The 18,641-nt window shown below is 35.3% G+C and overlaps 2 long non-coding RNA genes across 2 annotated transcripts; one reads left to right on the forward strand and one right to left on the reverse strand.

Moving 5' to 3' along the window:
• The first annotated feature begins 4,813 nt into the window (after nucleotides 1–4,813).
• Nucleotides 4,814–9,343, forward strand: LOC142164777 (uncharacterized). Its single transcript, XR_012695766.1, has 2 exons — nucleotides 4,814–8,795; nucleotides 8,955–9,343. It is a non-coding gene; the product is annotated as an uncharacterized LOC142164777 (long non-coding RNA).
• Nucleotides 9,344–14,278: 4,935 nt separating this feature from the next.
• LOC142164922 (uncharacterized) lies at nucleotides 14,279–16,093 on the reverse strand. Its single transcript, XR_012696008.1, has 3 exons — nucleotides 15,941–16,093; nucleotides 15,542–15,608; nucleotides 14,279–14,553 (listed from the first exon to the last, which is right to left on the reverse strand). It is a non-coding gene; the product is annotated as an uncharacterized LOC142164922 (long non-coding RNA).
• Nucleotides 16,094–18,641: the final 2,548 nt, after the last annotated feature.

Here is an 18,641-nt window from a genome sequence, read left to right on the forward strand (position 1 = left end):
GGTGTTGAGTGTATGTGTGCGTGCGGGGAGGGGAAGGGGGAGGGGTTAACAGAAAAAAGAAATTAAATGGGGCGGGGTGCGAGGAAGAGCAGAAAGAGACAGTATCTCTTTTTTTTTTTTTTTTACTTATTTTATATTTATCTTTTTATTTTATTTTTCATTCTTATTTTAATTATTTTTTTCTTATTTAATTATTTATTGTTCAAAATCTTTATATTCACGCTCGTTGTTCGCGTGAATTATACCTATTTTGTCCAGCTCAACCATTTTGTTGCTACATATGCTTCGTCAATGGTCAGAGGGGTTTAAAATATAGGCTTTGATCAAGTTAAAGTGTTTGGATGAAAACAAGTGAAGTATTAGGAGGGTCGGAATGTCAAACCGAAACAAATACAAGGGTCTACTAGGCTAATCTGCCTTTTTAAAATTTTAAAGAAATTAAAGTGTCTTCTTATCGTTTGCTTGCTCTTCCATCTCTTATGGTAGTGGTTGCCGAGGAACTACTCGGTTATCAATATATTTCCCCAACTATTTCTTGAGGTTGTTTCTCGTAATCGCTTATGAAGATATTTTTTAGTCAAAATCGACTAAGTTAGCAAAATTCTAGGTTCGTTGCATTCACTATCGAGTATATGAGAGCATGAAACAAACAACCAAGTAAAAGAGACAAAAGTAAAATAAAAGTTTTGAAATAAAACAAAGCTTGATAATAAGCATATAATCTAATCTTAGAACAATAATTAAGCTAATTTTAAATCCCGATAACTACTCCAATAACTTGTTGGTTTCCAACTAAAATGTAAGTATACGTGGATGTTTAAGTAATATAATGTGAGAAAACTACCATTCCCTCGAGGACCAATAATTACTAAATTAATAACTAAACTAATATCATTTTAGTAATATAATAAGGTATCAGAGCATGACGCTCACTCAGTACAGTGGGACAAACATTAACAAGGACGTTGAGTCCCTAAAAAGGAGTATATGTAACGCCAATAAAAGAGGGCGAGCCGACGAGGACGGGTCAAGAAGAAGGATCGATAGACTCTAGGCTGACAAGCTTACGAAGAAGGGGTACATGTTTCACCTTAGGTAAATCCTCATCGGAATGAGAGAAGAAGCAAAGAGCTTCATAGAACATAGCACAAATTTACATGATACACGTATTTTAGTGGATGACATGGCCCAAGGTACAAATTAGTGAGGTTTGTGGGCTGAAATGAACAAAACGTGTCATGAGTTTGGACTGATAAATACTAATTCTATCATGCAATAAAATTTGTATAAATTAATTTGTTAAATTAAGAAAAGTGACTCTCAGCTTATAAATAATAGAAAATATTTTTCATAGAAAAGATTTTCTCATGGAAAAGCTTTTCCTTAAAAATGATTTTCGTCATATTAAACATAATAAAATTTATTAAGTAGTGTATACAATTTTATTTTTTAATTCAAAATAGAAAAACTGCTGTGATTTACTCATTACTCTTGCCAATTCATTTCCTGTGTATATTTAACTTTGGTTTGCTTTTTTTAGACAAGACTTAGAACTTTTAAATGATATAGAAGTATGAGATTTTCGGTGGAAGTTTGAGTTCTATAAAAGTTAGACTCGGTCCACAATACACTTACGAATTGTCCACTTAACCTTAGGGACGGCAAGTAGTACGGATCCGTGCAGGTGCGGGACGCGTTTTGTCTTAACCCACAAAATTTCAACATGGCGTATCCCTCCTCGCATAGCATTACCCCGCATCCATCCGCCCCACACCCACACCTGCATCCACCCGCCCGGCCTCGCTCCTCCCCGCTTAATTTTTCTCTCTTTTATTTTGTTATTTTTATTTCTTTTTTTATCTTTTGGCTGGAATTGTTCATATTTTTACTATATAATCTCATACTTTTTATTGATTTTAAAGATTATGTGAGGCTTCAGCTAAGAAAAGAACAAATAAGAATTACATCTTGCACATATAAAATAAAAGTTACTTAACAAAAATCTTTGATATCATAAAAACGTTTTGATTTTTAACTTTTTACATTTGAATAAAAGTATATGTTATTTTTATCGAATTCAAGCTTACATTAGAAATTGAAAAAAACCTCTGTCAAAGATAAATTAATAGATTATTTTATGTTTGTTAATCAGCAGTTACATTCACGAGTATATGAGCAAAATTAAGGGATAATACTTTGATTAATAAAATAGAGTTAGAACTAATTGAGAATTATGTGTTAAATATTATAGTTTTAGAACTTTTCATAAAATAAGGAGAATTTGACGTACAAGCATTATGAAACTTTTATTTTGTTTCAATATATTACGCGGGTTTCATCTCCAGAAAGGTAGGAAAATGAGTTTTCTTCCTTGCTGAAATTTTTAAACCCGCACCGCACCCGTGAAAAATAAAAAAAATTATTTCTCTCTGCCCCGCGTATGTCTAAACCCGCCCTGCCCCGCCCCGCACCCGCACCGCCCTATCGCCATGTGACAACATATGCATGCATATCTGAAAATTAGATAAGAAAGTGTTGAAACTAATAGGAGTAGTGCAGTCTTGTACATAGGCTATGTGAGTTGTACATAATTAGTTAGAGTTAGTTATTGGTTACTCTGTTTTAAAAAGCAGAATTGGGATTCGTTCGGGGCTCGCCCTGGGGCGGAGCACTCGTAAAACGCCCCTGGACTTATGTGTGGAACTTAGTTCCGTGAGACTTACGCTTCGGCCACCGGGGCTTATGCCCCGGACACGCCCAACGCCCAGAGTACTGGGCTCGTCTAATAGAACTTTATGCAATTATATGTAACTAACCTTGTAAATCCTCAATTTTTCTTAATAAATTGTTGACTATTTAAAATTACTTTTTTCTAATCATAAATCATTAAGTTTAGAGTGTTTTATGTCATAATTAAAATAAAAATTATTGCACGTTATCCACTAAGACTGTTATGATAGTTAATTTTAAATAAATCTTTCATTTAAAAATTATTTATTTATTAACTTTTGTTATGTCTTTACTATATAATAATCCATATTTTTTTTATAATTATTTTTCTAAATATTTTTTTTCATGTTTACGAGATAAAATACTTATTAATTTAATACCTCAGTATTAGCTAATAACTATTTATAAATAATTAGTATCATGATATTGTATGGTGAATTATGTGTCACTTTATTAACTTGTTGAAACTTAAAAATAAATGATGCTAGAGAATCATATTTAAATTGTGAATTATGTTTTTATATAAATTCTCTTTCAAATAGAAAGTATATTACATAAAAAGAGTATTTAAAAAAATATCAAATTATAATATCGAAATTCATTCAAGATTCATTACTCCTTAAGAGATACATATAAGATTTCGTATTGAATACATTACTTTTGATGTTTGAGTTGTAATGACGTTGCAGCTAATTTGCATATTACGATATATGTCATACTTTTCGCATTATTCATAGTTGAACTATAATTTATAAATATTTTAAATAGATTATGTGTTATAATTTTGTGATTTTAATGTAATTTTTTTTATTTTATACTATCTGAAAATTCTTAAAATTAGTAAAATTTAAAGATCTGTGCGACTTACGCCCCATGTCTCAGGGCTTACGCCTCGCTTCGTCAGAGAGTAAAATGTTTCACCTCACGCCCTCGCCTTTTAAAACATTTGATTGGTTAGTGGTTGATTATATGTATTGTTAGAGAAGATAGAGTAGCACTATAATTATCAGTAGATACACACGTGTAAGACACATTAAATGAATGAGGCTAATATTCTGGAATATTCTCTCATCTCTCTTCTTCGACTTCCTCTTCTCTCAGCTTCCCTTTTCCCTTTGAACATGGTATTAGAGCCATAGGTTCATGGCGATTTCGAGCTGAATCATTGAGGAATTGAAGGTTAGTGTTGAGATATCTACTCAGTTTCATCGGAAAATTGAGAAGTTGAGAGAATTTTGTCGGAGATTTGGGAAAACTTTAGGTCCGCGAAAATCGTCACTTTCAACCCCAAAGTTCGTAAACACTTACAATCAGTAGTTTCTCCCTTGAAAATTAACCTCGAATTTGTTTTCGATTCACTTGTAAATCGATTGTATAGATGACGAACACAGCTACAGAGACGAAGAAGGACAATAGAGATAGTTCTAGTCCCTCAAATATTAACAGGGATAGAGAACTATACAACTTGGAGTAATTCCATACGAGTTGCTTTGGTAGCAACAAATAAACTGAGGTTCATCGATGGAAAATGTCGCAAGGAACATTATAAAAGTGATTTAGAACGTGAATGGAAAAGATGTAATGCTTTTATTTTATCTTGGATCACTAGCAAATAGAATAATGTATTCAATCGGTGCTCATAATGTGTGGATTGATCTAAAGGAGCGATTTGATAAGAAAAATCTTACTAGAGTCTACCAACTACTTCGAGAAATATGTACTACTAGCCAGGAAAATTCATCAGTATCAAAATACTACTCCAAATTGAAATGTACAGGGGATGATTATTGGTCAATGGTACCACTGTCATGTGATTGTACAAAACAGAAGGAACATGCAGAACATATGGAGCAACAGACACTAGTGCAATTTCTGATGGGATTAAACGAAACCTATGCACAGGCAAGAAGTCAAGTGTTGCTGACTGTTTCTTTTCCACTCTCAACCAGGCATACAATATGATTATGCAGGATGAAAGCCATAGAGTACAATCGAACATGATATCACAGGTTACTCCGGCCTTGCAGCAGCTTGATTTGAATGATCCTACAGCCTTAGCTTCTATATAGAACAACAGGTTCAGAAAGAATAGTGGGAATAATGTCTTACAGTTTGTCACATGAAGGGATACAAGAAAAAGAACTGCTATAAGTTGATAGGGTACCCATCCAACCACAAATTCAACAAAAGAAGAACGTTTGACAAGGCACCAAATTCAGGAAGTAACAGGGGACCTACAACTAACAATGTGAGCTGTGTTGAAGAGTTTGAGAGAAAGAGCTCAGTAGGCAGCTCATCAGGGCCTAGTAATATGGCATTCTTTACCTAAGAACAGTATCACCAGCTCCTGAAGCTAATTGACAAAGAGAAAGCAGTAACTGATGCAAGAGTGAACATGGAAGATATAGCTGATTTCATTAACACATGTCTCTGTGCAGGTTCTGAGGCTAATTCTTGGGTAATAGATACTAGAGCCTCGAACCATATGCTTTCTAGCTTGAACCTCTTAGCTGAATCTACTGTTGTTACTCTCAACTCTAGTAAAGTGCATTTACCAAATGGAAATACCACTTCAGAAACACACACGAGATCATTAACTCTTTCTTGTGATCTGGAATTGTACAATGTGCTTTATGTTCCAAACTTCAAATACAATTTATTGTCTATCTCAAAACTAACTAAGGTAAAGTGTTGTGCATTGTTTTCCCCTGAATTCTGTATTTTTCAGGACATCTACAATGGTAAAGTGAGGAGGATTGGTAAGGAGAAGGATGGTCTTTACTTACTTCAACCTGCCAAGACACCATCACCTGTCAAAGTATCTGAAACATCCTCAACTCCAGCTTTCAACACATTTATACCTACATCAATTCTAGTCTCTACCACTTTAGTCCCAGAGTCCTCTAGTGTCTCATCAAATTCTTGCGATCATCCTTCCATCTGGCACCAAAGACTTGGTCATGCTCCAGAAGTAGTGTTGCAAAAGATCCCTTTCTTGAAGAGTCATTTGTTGAATAAAGAGTCATTGTCTTGTACTGTTTTCCCTCTAGCAAGGCAAACTGGATTTCCATTTTCTACTAGTAATAAGAAGAATGAATTTCCTTTTGAACTTGTACATATGGATGTATGTGTCCATATTGATAATTTACTTATAATGGATACAAGTATTTCCTTACCATTGTAGATGACTACTCTAGAATGACTTGGATTTACTTGATGAGAATGAAAAGTGATGTATTTCTTTTAATCAAATCCTTTCTTATACTTGTTAAGAATTGGTTTGATGCTAACATCAAGATCATAAGATCAGACAATGGTCTAGAATTTTTCAATTCTCAATGCTCAACTCTTTTCACATCTGTTGGCATTCTCCATCAAAATTTTTGTGTGCAGACCCCACAGCAAAATAAAGTGGCAGAAAGAAAATAAAGACATTTACTTGAAATGGCTAGAGCTCTTAGATTTCAGGCTGCACCCTTTATAATTTTTTTTGGGGGGAGGGGGAGGGGGGAATGTGTACTCACTGCAGCATTTCTCATCAATAGATTACCCTCTTAAGTCTTATCTAGGAAGTCTCTTTATGAGTTGTTTCATGGGACATCCTGCTACACTTACTAATATCAAAGTTTTTGGCTGCATATGTAATGCAACTGCGTTGAATAACACAGACAAATTTTTCCAAAGTCACATACCTGCTATCTTTATGGGCTACTCAAATTCTCAAAAAGGGATATAAGCTATACAATATCTCCACTGGGATATTCTTTGTTAGTAGAGATGTGTCTTTCAGGGAGACAGTATTTCTTTTTAAATATCCCAAGTCTACCTTTTTTGTATTGTCTTCCATCAGCTTCAGCCCTACATTCCCTAACAGTGCGCCAGTTCCTATATGTGATGACTCATTTCCAGCTACCACAGACTCATCACTTCCTTTGGCTACTGATATTGGCCTTCTTTCACCTCCTCTTACTCCTGTCTCACCTCTTGCTTTGTCCTCTCATTCTGCATCCTCTCTTAATCCAGCTTCACCACCTATTCTGTCATCCCCTTCTGCACCTCTATCATTCTCTCAACAACGCCAAGAACCTGTCCCCATTCCAGCAGCTCCCATATGGAAATCTGGAAGACCATCCAAGTTGTTAAGGACAACAATTGGGTTTAGGCTATAAAGATTGAGGTTCAGGCTCTCACTGACAACAACACCTGAGAGTTAGTGGATTTGCCTGCAGGGAAGACTCCAGTAGGTTTTAAATGGGTTTATAAAGTCAAGTACAAGGCGGATAGGTCTGTAGAGAGGTACATGGCTAGGTTAGTGGCTATGGGGTTTACTCAGCAGGAGGGTCTGGATTATCATTAAACATTCTCCCAAATAGTGAAGATGGTTATAGTGAGGTGTGTTGTTGCCTTGGCAGCTCAGTATGCTTGGCATTATTCCAGATGGATGTTTATAATGCGTTCCTCCAAGGTGATCTTTCAGAGGAAGTCTATATGTCATTGCCACAGGGCTATGGTAGTCAAGGGGAGACTAAGGTGTGTAGACTACTCCAGTCCCTGAATGGCTTGAAACAGGCCAGCAGACAATGGAATTTGAAATTGACTTCAGCACTCATAGAGTTGTTTCAGACAAAGTAAACTGGATTACTCACTGTTTACCAAAAGGTGTGGCAGTGGTATAACGATCATATTGGTGTATGTAGATGATCTCTTGATTATAGGAAGTGACAGTAATTTGATACAGGGTGCTAAGGATATACCGAATCACAACTTCAAAGTGAAGGACTTGGGAGAACTCAAATTTTTTCTTGGCATTGAGTTTGCAAGATCATACAGAGATGAATAAGAGAAAATATGCTCTAGAACTTATCTCAGAATGTGGCTTAGGGGGGAGGAAAACCAGTTACTTTCCCATTGGATCAGAATGTGAAGTTGACAAGTGTGGAATATGATAAACTATTTGGTGTGGAAGAGAGTGATGTTGAGCTTGAAGACATAAGGAGATATCAGAGCTTGATTGGTAGGCTTTTATATCTGGCAATCACAAGACCAGACATCTCCTTTGCAGTTCAAATGTTAAGCCAGTTCATGAATGCACCAAAGCAGTCTCATTATCATGCTGCTCTAAGAGTGGTGAGATATATAAAAAACTGTCCAGGGCAAGGCCTATTGATGAGCAGCAAACAGAGTGGCAAAGTGGTTGCAATCTGTGATGCAGACTGGGCATCATGCCCAGTGACTAGAAAATCAGTTACAGGTTATTGCATTAAACTTGGAGACTCAATGATCTCCTGGAAATCGAAGAAACAAAGCACAATTTCAAGAAGCTCAAACAGAAGCAGAATACATAAGTATGGCTACAACTGTGGCTGAGTTGGTATGGATACATGAACTGCTTGAGGAATTGGGGGTGAAAGTTGAATTGCCCATGGAGTTGCACTGTGACAATAAAGCAGCTCTGCAAATTGCATCTAATCGAATGTATCATGAACGTACCAAGCATATAGAGATAGATTGTCATTTTATTAGGAAAAACTGCAACAAGGCATGATAAAGACTTCATATGTATCCAGCGGGGATCAGATAGCAAATATACTATCCAAGGCACTTGGGAAGCAACTGCACAGTGAATAAATGGTTTGCAAGTTGGGCATGATTAACATTTTTCATCGCGCAACATGAGGGGAATGTTGAAACTAATAGGAGCAGTGCAATCTTGTACATAGGCTATGTGAGTTGTGCATAATTAGTTAGAGTTAGTTATTGGTTGATTATATGTATTGTTAGAGAAGATAAAGTAGCATTATAAATATCAGTAGATACACACGTGTAAGACACATTAAATGAAAGGCTAATATCCTCTCATCTCTTTTCTTCGACTTCCTCTTCTCTCAGCTCAGTGATCAATTCCCTTTTCCCTTTCAATAGAAAGAATTATTGTTCTTTTTCAGTATGATCTGTCTTGCTATAAATAGCCCCAGAGATAACATACTCCAAGCAGATAAAGTTAAAGCAAACAAGCATGGCTAGTAGCAAAGTCGTTGTCCTCACTCTCCTCCTCCTCCTGTGTGGTGCGCCTTTCACCCAATACTGATCTTCCTTTCTTTCTTTTTTTCATTCAATAAGTAGTTACTTCATGATTCTTTTTTTGCATCAATTTACTACTACTATTTATGTAACTTACAATGCAAGGATTATCTTACTGTTTATTGTCTTTGAAATTGAAACAGTTTTCGTACTAGAAAGAAATTATGTTGAAGCTGAAGAAGCCAAGTTTTGTAAACACCAGTGTTCTATTGGTGTGGCGTACATGACTTGCCCACCTACGGGAGATAAGAAGCTTGATACACCGTCATGCATCAGTTGTTGCAAAGCACCAAAGGGCTGCAAACTTTTCAATTCAGATGACTCTTTGATATATACGTACTGGAACCTAATGATCACTTTTGAGAATTATCAAAAGGGAAAGCATGTACTTTACTTCGAATCAATTATGGTCATGTATGTAAAGTCAAGTCTGGGTTTACATTTCACTCAGATGACTTTTAATAACATCTTTATCTATACCGAAATAATGGATTTTCCGGTGTTTGTCAAAGAATTTCTCCTATGCAGAATTTATGACTTCTTTTCTGGGATCTTTACATGAATATCCAGCTCCAGCCGGATTCATTATTTAATTTTTCTAGCTGATTAGATAGATTATACATGGATTATACACATAAATTATACATCCGCCGGCTATCTTTAATTTAAGCGGTTGGATGAACGACTATTTAAGTTTAATCTTCTTTTCCTTTTACCTGGAAGCTGATCAACGAGAAGAAAATAAAACAAAACTTGTTGACCCACGTGTAAATTTTAATCCTATAGCTCAATGAGATCAAGCTAGGAGTTCAACAATTCTAATGAGAAAGAATTTTATATACAGACACTAACATATAAAAAGAAACTTTTCACTTGTGAAAGGAAGCAAGCAAATATTCTAAAAGTACAGCCAATGTAAATATTAAAGCAGCTCAGAGTAAACGTCATCTGGCCCCATTTTACAACTATAGATATAATATATGTAAGGAGTTTATGAGCAGAAGGATTGAACCTACGGATATCCTCATGCTGAAGATTTTAGGTTGCTAATAATCTGCATAAAGGAAACCTTCACTACACTTGAAAAGGAACAAAGAAATTAAAGAGCAAATTGTTATGAAATATAACTCAAAGTAACAATATGGAACAAGGAAATAAAACAATTTAGTAAAACATGAACAAGAAATGAAGATAGAGATTTTTTTCTTCAATTGTGTGTATTTTTCTATATATTACAAGGCCTTTATATAGGCATAAACAGTGAAGAAAATATGTCATGGAATATGTCATTGAACATACAAATATGTCATTGAATATGTTATTAAACATTTGAGATGAAGATCATGGAAGAAGAGTAGACATCCACCATAATGTGATATTTATCATAACACTCCCCCTTGGATGTCCATAGATAATGTGCCTCGTTAAAACCTTACTAGATAAAAAATTCTATGGGAAAAAAATCCTAGTGAAGGAAAAGAGTACACATGTTTAGAAATACGCCTTTTGGTTGCCTCATTAAAAACCTTGCAAAGAAAAACCCAGCGGGATAAAAGCTTGTAAGGAAAAAGAGTACAACGCGTATTAACTCCCCCTGATGAGAACATCAATTTACATCCTTAATCATTCACATCTTAATCTTATACACTAGTTTCTTTAAGGTTAACGTCGGTAGAGATTTGGTGAACAAATCAACAATATTATCATTTGAACGAATCTGTTGCACATTGATATCACCATTCTTTTGAAGATCATGAAAAATAACTTTGGTGAAATGTGCTTTGTCCTAGCTCCTTTTACGAATCCTCCCTTCAATTTGGGCTATGCATGCTATATTGTCTTCATACAAAATTGTAGGTAGTTTGCAACACTTCAAACCACATTTGTCTCGAATAAGATGTATTATAGACCTCAACCGTACACATTCTCGACTTTCTTCATAAATAGCAATTATCTCAGCATGATTAGATAAAGTAGCCAAGATTGATTGCTTAGTCGATCTCCAAGATATGACAGTGCCTCCATATGTAAACACATAGCATGTTTGAGATCAAATCTTGTGTGTGTCAGATAAATACCCCGCATCGGTATAACCAACAAGACCGAGATTGTAATCATTGCCATACAATAAGCCCACATCGGTAGTCCCTTTTAGATAACGCAATATATGTTTGATTTCATTCCAATGTCTCCTTGTAGGAGTAGAGCTATATCTTGCTAAGACATTAACTGAAAAAGTTATGTCACGCCTTATAGTGTTAGCAAGATACATTAGTACATCAATTGCACTAAGATATGGTACTTCAGGACCAAGAGTTTCTTCATTATTTTCATGAGGTCTGAATGGATTTTTATTTATATCGAGTGATTTAACAACCATCAGGGTACTCAATGGATGTGCTTTATCCATATAGAATCACTTTAAAATCTTTTCAGTGTATGCTGATTGATGGACAAAAATTTCATCTTTCATATACTCAATTTGTAGACCAAGATAAAATTTTGTTTTTGTCTTTACAAGATCTTTCATTTCAAATTCTTTCTTTAAACAGTCTACTGCTTCAGGAAGCTCCCTGAGAGTTCTAATGATATACACGACGATTATAACAAATTCAAATCCAGATCTTTTATAAAGACACGAGGACAAATTGAATTATTCTTGTACCCTTCTTTCAACAAGTACTCTCTTAGACGATTATACCACACGCGCCCTAATTGTTTCAATCCGTATAAGGATTATTAAAGCTTTATTTAATAAATTTCTTGGAAACCTTAATATGCTTCAGAACTATCTAAATCCTTCAATGATTTCCATTATATATATATCACGTTTTTCATGTATTTTTTTTCATGTATTGCTAGATTAAAACCTGAAATGCCAGGATATTTACAAATCTTCTTGTGACACAAGTCGTCTTTATGTCTATCGACTTGTCTTTCTTCGCACAAGAACACATTTATACCTCCAGTGGCTTTATACTTTCAGGTGTTTGGACTATCCGTCCAACTTCATATTTTTCAGGTGAAATCAATCTTGATTGCTATTTTTATTTTATTTTATTTTGGCCAATCATTTATCTATCCAAATTTCATGATAGATTTGAGCTCAAGATCCTCGTCAATATTAATTATATTGAGCGCTACATTATATTAACAATATCGTCGACGATCACTTTACGTCAGTTCCATTATTACCAAATAAAGATATAACTTATTGATATCTCTTTATCTCATTATTTTCAGGTACCTGAGCCTCTCCCATGAGGTCTTATGAAGTGTTATGTCGTGGTACTCTTCTAGGGCACTTGCCTCCTTATTATGACCATTTTGAATATTTGCCTCTCTCTTTCTTCAAGGAGTTTTATCTTTGGAACCGATTGGTCTGTTACGTTTCATGCGTGCCATAGACTCTGTCCCTCATGGACTTTATTCTATTTGGAGCATTAGCAGCTGAAATATGACATTTAGCTTTGGGTCAACAAATGTGTCTGGCAATAATTTGTAAATGAATTATCATTTGAACTTCAAGTTCATATTTTCTTGTACGAGGATCTATATGTATTCATAATAATTCATTTCACGTATCACTTTCTCAGCTGCCCATTTTCTCCCCTAATGTTGGGATCACCAACACATTTCCCAACCTTCTTTGGGAACTCATCTTTGTGCATTTTGGTGGCATAATTAAACCATATAGAACATCCATATTTCTATATAGAAATTATTTGGTTCCTGACCCTGAACCGATTGTGATAGGGAGAAATTTTTATAACTTGGCTAGATGCGTACAAGTGCTGTTGTATATTAATAATACATCTCATACAAAATTTCATTTTTGAGAGTTTTGTTCTCATAACCAATGATTTAGCTATAATTGGAGGCATATAATTTTTGCTAAACCAACTTGGATTTAAACCAGTATTATTAAGATAAATCATCATAATTTATATTCTGGAACTTTGCTCTAATAATTTGAGCAAGCAATCTTGCAAAAGCCAAACTGCAAGTTGATAACAAATGCACATGTGACCATAGAATAGATGCATCTATTAAAATGGTAAACAATCCACATGGTAGGTGACTGGGCCCATATATTTATTACATTTTAGTTTTTCCAGAAATCAAGGGATACAATCCCAACCTTAACTGGTATATCATGAGAATAAGCAGCACAAGAGAATTCTTGAAGAATCTTCTGTTCTTCAATATATGCCAATGTAATTCTCAATTAATTTTTTCGCATCATAATTGAACCGGGATGGTCAACCGGTTATGCCAACTATTATTTGTTTTAGTAAACTTGTAGTTTACTTGTGGCATATGATTCAAGCATCATGCTTATATTTGTGTAGTACAAATAGAAAAAAAATCGGGTAACATTTCATATTTACCCGGTATGATTATAGAGAAGATATTCAATCTTTCTTTCATTTAATGTCGCAATATGACAACCACTTTGACTTATACATTTGAAACTCAAAACGTTTCTTTTGAGACTTTGCAATATCAATGTCATGAATAATTTTATTCATCCGGGTAGTAATAAATTAGTTTTTCCGGAGCTCTTAACAACTTTTATACTACAAGATCTTGTATCATACCATTCATATGGCAAATGTCTCCTTCACGGAGAAACTTATATCATAATAAATTGTCATGGTCAGAATCATCATAAGCAAAATCATTTATTGCTTTAATTTTGCCTTTAATAACTTTTATAAGGCATGGCAAAATAACATTTGGCGTATCACATGTACGCGACCAATGACATATTCATGTAACCACACAATAATATTTATTCTCTTTATTTCACTCAAATTCTTTAGAGGTGAGTTGTGTGATATTCATATAATCATGAATTGCATGTCTTTATTCATTACTTTTATCACATATTGCCCCATTCAACTTTAGGAATTGTCTTGCATTCTCAATGCTTATCACAAGTCACATTCTCTTCAAGGAATGGATCATAATCAGCGACATACTTTATTATTTTCATACCAATTTGATGGCAAAAATTGCCTTCACATTTTGAAGGACTATTTTGAGAACCCTTATTATTCTCCTTTTATAATCATAGTGATGATTATTATTATTTTGATCTTTGGAACTCCCACGTTCGTTGTTCAACCACTTGTCTTCATTATATCATCAATATGGTATAGTGGGAATCAAACCCAATGTCTTACCAATATAAAGGCATGTTAGGCCATAATGAATTGAGACTCAAACCCAACTCTTATCATATGGTGCATCAGGATTTGATCCCGATGTCTTACCCTCAATCAATGGTATAATAGGCTAAACAATATTGAGATTCATTCTCAAGCCTTAATTTCAATCACATGCCAAGAAAGTTGTACACAATTAATGCCACGACCCAAATTCCAGTCGTGATGGCGCCCAACACACTACTAGGCAAGCCCGACCATTATTCAATACTTAACCCAATTTATCAAAAATAGCGGAAAGAAATATCAATTAAGCAAGATTAAAGTACTGAAGAATTTAACAAAATACACAATATAATCTCACTAGGACCCGATGTCACGAATCTGAGCCTCTAGAATACAGAATATCATCCTAATACATGGTATATCCAAAGTCTGATAATGCGGAAATAAAGAGATAGGATAGGAGGGAGAAGATCAATGGCTGCGAACGCCGTGCAGCTACCTCGATACTCTTAGAGGCTGGATCTGCTGATCAACTGGATCTACTGAGCCTGAGACTGCCCTGGATCTGCACACAAGGTGCAGGGAGTAAAGTGAGTACTCCGACCCAGTGAGTAATAAAAGTAACTACAGTCCGAAGATAAGAAAATCCAGTAAATACACAAAGTAAGCTAAAATCCAAATATACAGCAACATATGGAACTGAGCATCTAAACAACAGTATAAATAGAAATACATGAATGCAATGCAATGCATATAATGGTACATTCCAGTACCCACTGCGGCGTGCAGCCCGAGCCATCCATATTTATTTATCGTCGACGACGCTCACTGGGGGTGTGTACAGACTCCGGAGGGGCTCCTACAGCCCAAGCGCAATATCTTGGTCAGTCATCGTTACCTGACCGGTCAGCCATTGTTACCTGACCAATTTATATCATACAGTGTCATTGTTACCACTGTTCAAGTATATCATCCAGTGTCATTGTTACCACTATTTCAAGTATATCACACAGTGTCATTGTTACCACTGTTTCAAGTATATCACACAGTGTCATTGTTACCACTGTTTCAAGTATATCACACAGTGTCATTGTTACCACTGTTTCAAGTCACTTTATAATTAGTCCAGAAAATAATATAATAAGCCCCTTGGGCATTTACAAAACAGAAGTTCCCAGCCCGGAATATATTTAAAAATATCATTTAAGTTTTCAACACTTAGAATTATGGCTGAGTTTGCAAAACAACATTTAAAACCTTGGACTGAAATTAAACGATATGCAAATCATGCTAAGCAGTAATATCAATCCTCGAAGGATTTTACAAATTGGCACAAGGCCCCAAACATGGCATCAAGCCCCGTAATATTAATGAAGTATGTGTATCAATCACCAATATAGTATAAACATCACACGGGATGGACCAAGTCACAATCCCCAATAGTATCCGACCCCTTACTCGCCATGGAGTGCGTGTCACGCCTCAATATAGCGTTACGATGTGAAAGTCCGGGGTTTCAAACCCTCAGAACATCATTTACATCTATTACTCACCTCTAATCGGCCGTAGACTAGTCCGCAATGCCCTTTCCTCTTGAATCGACCTCTTCGCGCGTCGAATCTAGTAAGAACCACAACGAATACGTTACAATAGGCTAAGGGAATATAACCCAATCGAAAAGACTCAAAAAATGTCGAAAATCCCGAAATTAGCAAAACCCGAGCCCCGGGCCCACGTCTCAAAATTCAGAAATTTTTACATCAATACGACCCTTATCTCGCCATGAGTCTATACATACCAAATTCACAAAAATCGGAGTTCATTTGACCCCTCAAATCACCATTTAATTCTCTTAAGTTTCAAGCCCTAAACCACCATTTTTGTCCATAATTTACTTGAGTTTTCAGCTCTAATCTATGTATTTAACTTGGAAATAAGTAGAAACAACTCACCTTTGATGCTTGATGAAATCCCCCTTGAAATTCTCTCCAAAATAATCCAAGCCAAATGAAAGAAATGAAAGAAATAAGCCAAATCCGTGTTTAAAAGAATCTGCCCGTGCTTCGTCGAGTTGTACCTTGCACTTGTGCTATACAAGTTGTACATCCTATTAAAAATTTTCCTTGTCGGACACCTTCTGTTTAAACACCCATAACGTCTTGTATAAGTATCCAAATGACAAACGGTTTGAAGATTTAGAAACTAGACTCGAAGATCTTTAATTTGATAGGTTGTACACCATATAACTCTTTATATATCCCGAGATATGAGCTTCTAAAGTAGGCTCCCCGAATCAGAAAATTCTGGAGAACGAGCTCCACCAGTCATATTCAATCGACTGTAACATTCTCTACAGATGTCCAAATTACGATTTCTTTAGCTTTCTGGAAACTAGACATAAAGGGCTACAACTTTCGTTTTTAAACCATCTCAAAATTCCTTGTAGATCAAAAGATATAGGCCTCCGAAGTACGCTCCACGATTGCAGTCCAAAGACCTGCAGAAAATTGCAGCAGAAATTTCTGCAGCTTTTTCTTTTCTTTTTGGTCCGAATTTCATTCTGTTAACCTTCCGAAATCCACCCGAGGCCCTCGGGACCTTAACCAATTATATCAACATGTCCCACAATATCATTCAAACTTGTCCCAACCTTCGAAACACCCAAAATAACATCAAAACATCAAATCCTCATCGAATTCAAGCCTATGAATCTCACGAACTTCCAAATTCCATTTTTGATAAAAAAACCCAACCAAACCACGTCCGAATGACCTCAAATTTTGCAGACAAGTCCAAAATGACATAACGAAGCTACAGCAACTCTCGGAATTCCATTCCGACCCTCGGATCAAAATCTCACCTATCAACCGGAATTCGCCAAAATACTAACTTTGCCAATTCAAGCTTAATTCTACACCGGTCATCACAAAAATATTCCGGACACACTCCTAAGTCCAAAATTACCTAACGAAGCTATATGAACCATAAAATTCGCATTTCGAGCTCTCTAACACATAAGTCAATATTCGGTTGACTTTTCCAACTTAAGCTTCCTTAAAAGAGATTAAGTGTCTCAAACCTTACCAAAATCATTCCGGAATGACTTTTTGCACACAAGTCACATTCGACATTACGGACTTGCCCCAACTTTCGGATTCACATTCCGACTCCGATATCAAAATTTCCCCTTCCGGTCGAATTTTTCTCAAAAACCTTCAAATTTCTATACTTAGCCAAATGACTTCAAAATGACCTCCGGACATCCGAATTCACTTCCGATCGCGCTACCAATCCTTAAATTATCCCCCGAAACTAACCGAATCATCGGAAATAAATTCCGAGACCTCTAACTTACAAGTCAACTTCCGGTTGACTTTTCCAAACTAATTCTTCATTCAAAAGACTATTTGTCCCAATTTCTACCAAACTCGATCCGAATTGACTCAAATTCACCAAGTACACATATTGAAGCATGAATAAGCATATAACGAGGAATACAGAATGGAATTACAGGAGACGACGGGTTGGGTCGTCACAAAAACTGAAATGCCTTCCAACCTAAATTTATGAAATTCTTCTAAAGTACTAACTTTCACAATATACGCCGAAATGCTCACGGGTTACCCAAAATCAAATCCGGACATACGCCCAAGTCCAAAATCATCATACGAACATGCTGGAACTTTCAGATCCCAATTCCGAGGTCGTTTACTCAAAATTCTAATCCTAGTTCATTTCTTCAATTTTAAGCTTTCAAAATGAGAATTTCCATTTAGATTTGACTCCAAACTTCCTGAATTTTAATTCTGACCATACACACAAGTCAATATACCTAAGATGAAGCCGCTCATGGCCTCAAACTGTTGAATGATACGCCGGAGCTCAAAACGACCGGTCGGGTCGTTACAATTAATTTGCAACTTAGCAAATCAAATTAGCTTTCTTAAATAAGTAAAATCTCAAATCAGCGTAAAGGTTTATCAATTATTTGTAGCAACTATATGAAATACAACCGTTTGTAGTCAGAATATTTCTTCTAAATTCTATTAGAGTTTAAATGGATCATAAAATTATTTTCATTATATTTATTGAGTTTCTCTCAAAAATATTGTTATTTTCGGGGTATACCTTACCTATTGGATTTGATTTAATGCCATGACTTTCCTTCACTCAATTCAACCAAGAAATTAGTGAATAAATTTATCAAAAGTACACCATATAGGTAACAACACATATATAGTACTAATACATAAATTTAGCATTTATATTACCTGAAAAGTGACATTATAGATAACAACTTACCAGTTGTAGCTTGTGCATCATTCATATAAAATACTTAAAAATGGTAAGTTAGTAGCAAACATCAAGTCTACTTCAAGATGAAAGTGATATGACTAGAACATTAAGGAAAATGATGTATCAAATAGAATAATAGTATTATTAGTTACCATGCATTTTTGTGGAAACTAAGTATTATGCTCTCTAGAAAAACAAAAAGATATAGTCATCGCCCTCATTTATGATATTTTCAAAAAAAAAAAATTGATATGAATGCCTTTTATTGTCAGAAGTTAATAATTCTCATTTATGTCCTGATCATTAAGATGATTTTCTTTTATATATCAGTTGAGGATTGCTTCTAATTGACAACAA

The sequence above is a fragment of the Nicotiana tabacum genome, chromosome 10, assembly GCF_000715075.1.
Source record: "Nicotiana tabacum cultivar K326 chromosome 10, ASM71507v2, whole genome shotgun sequence".
Lineage (NCBI taxonomy): Eukaryota > Viridiplantae > Streptophyta > Magnoliopsida > Solanales > Solanaceae > Nicotiana > Nicotiana tabacum.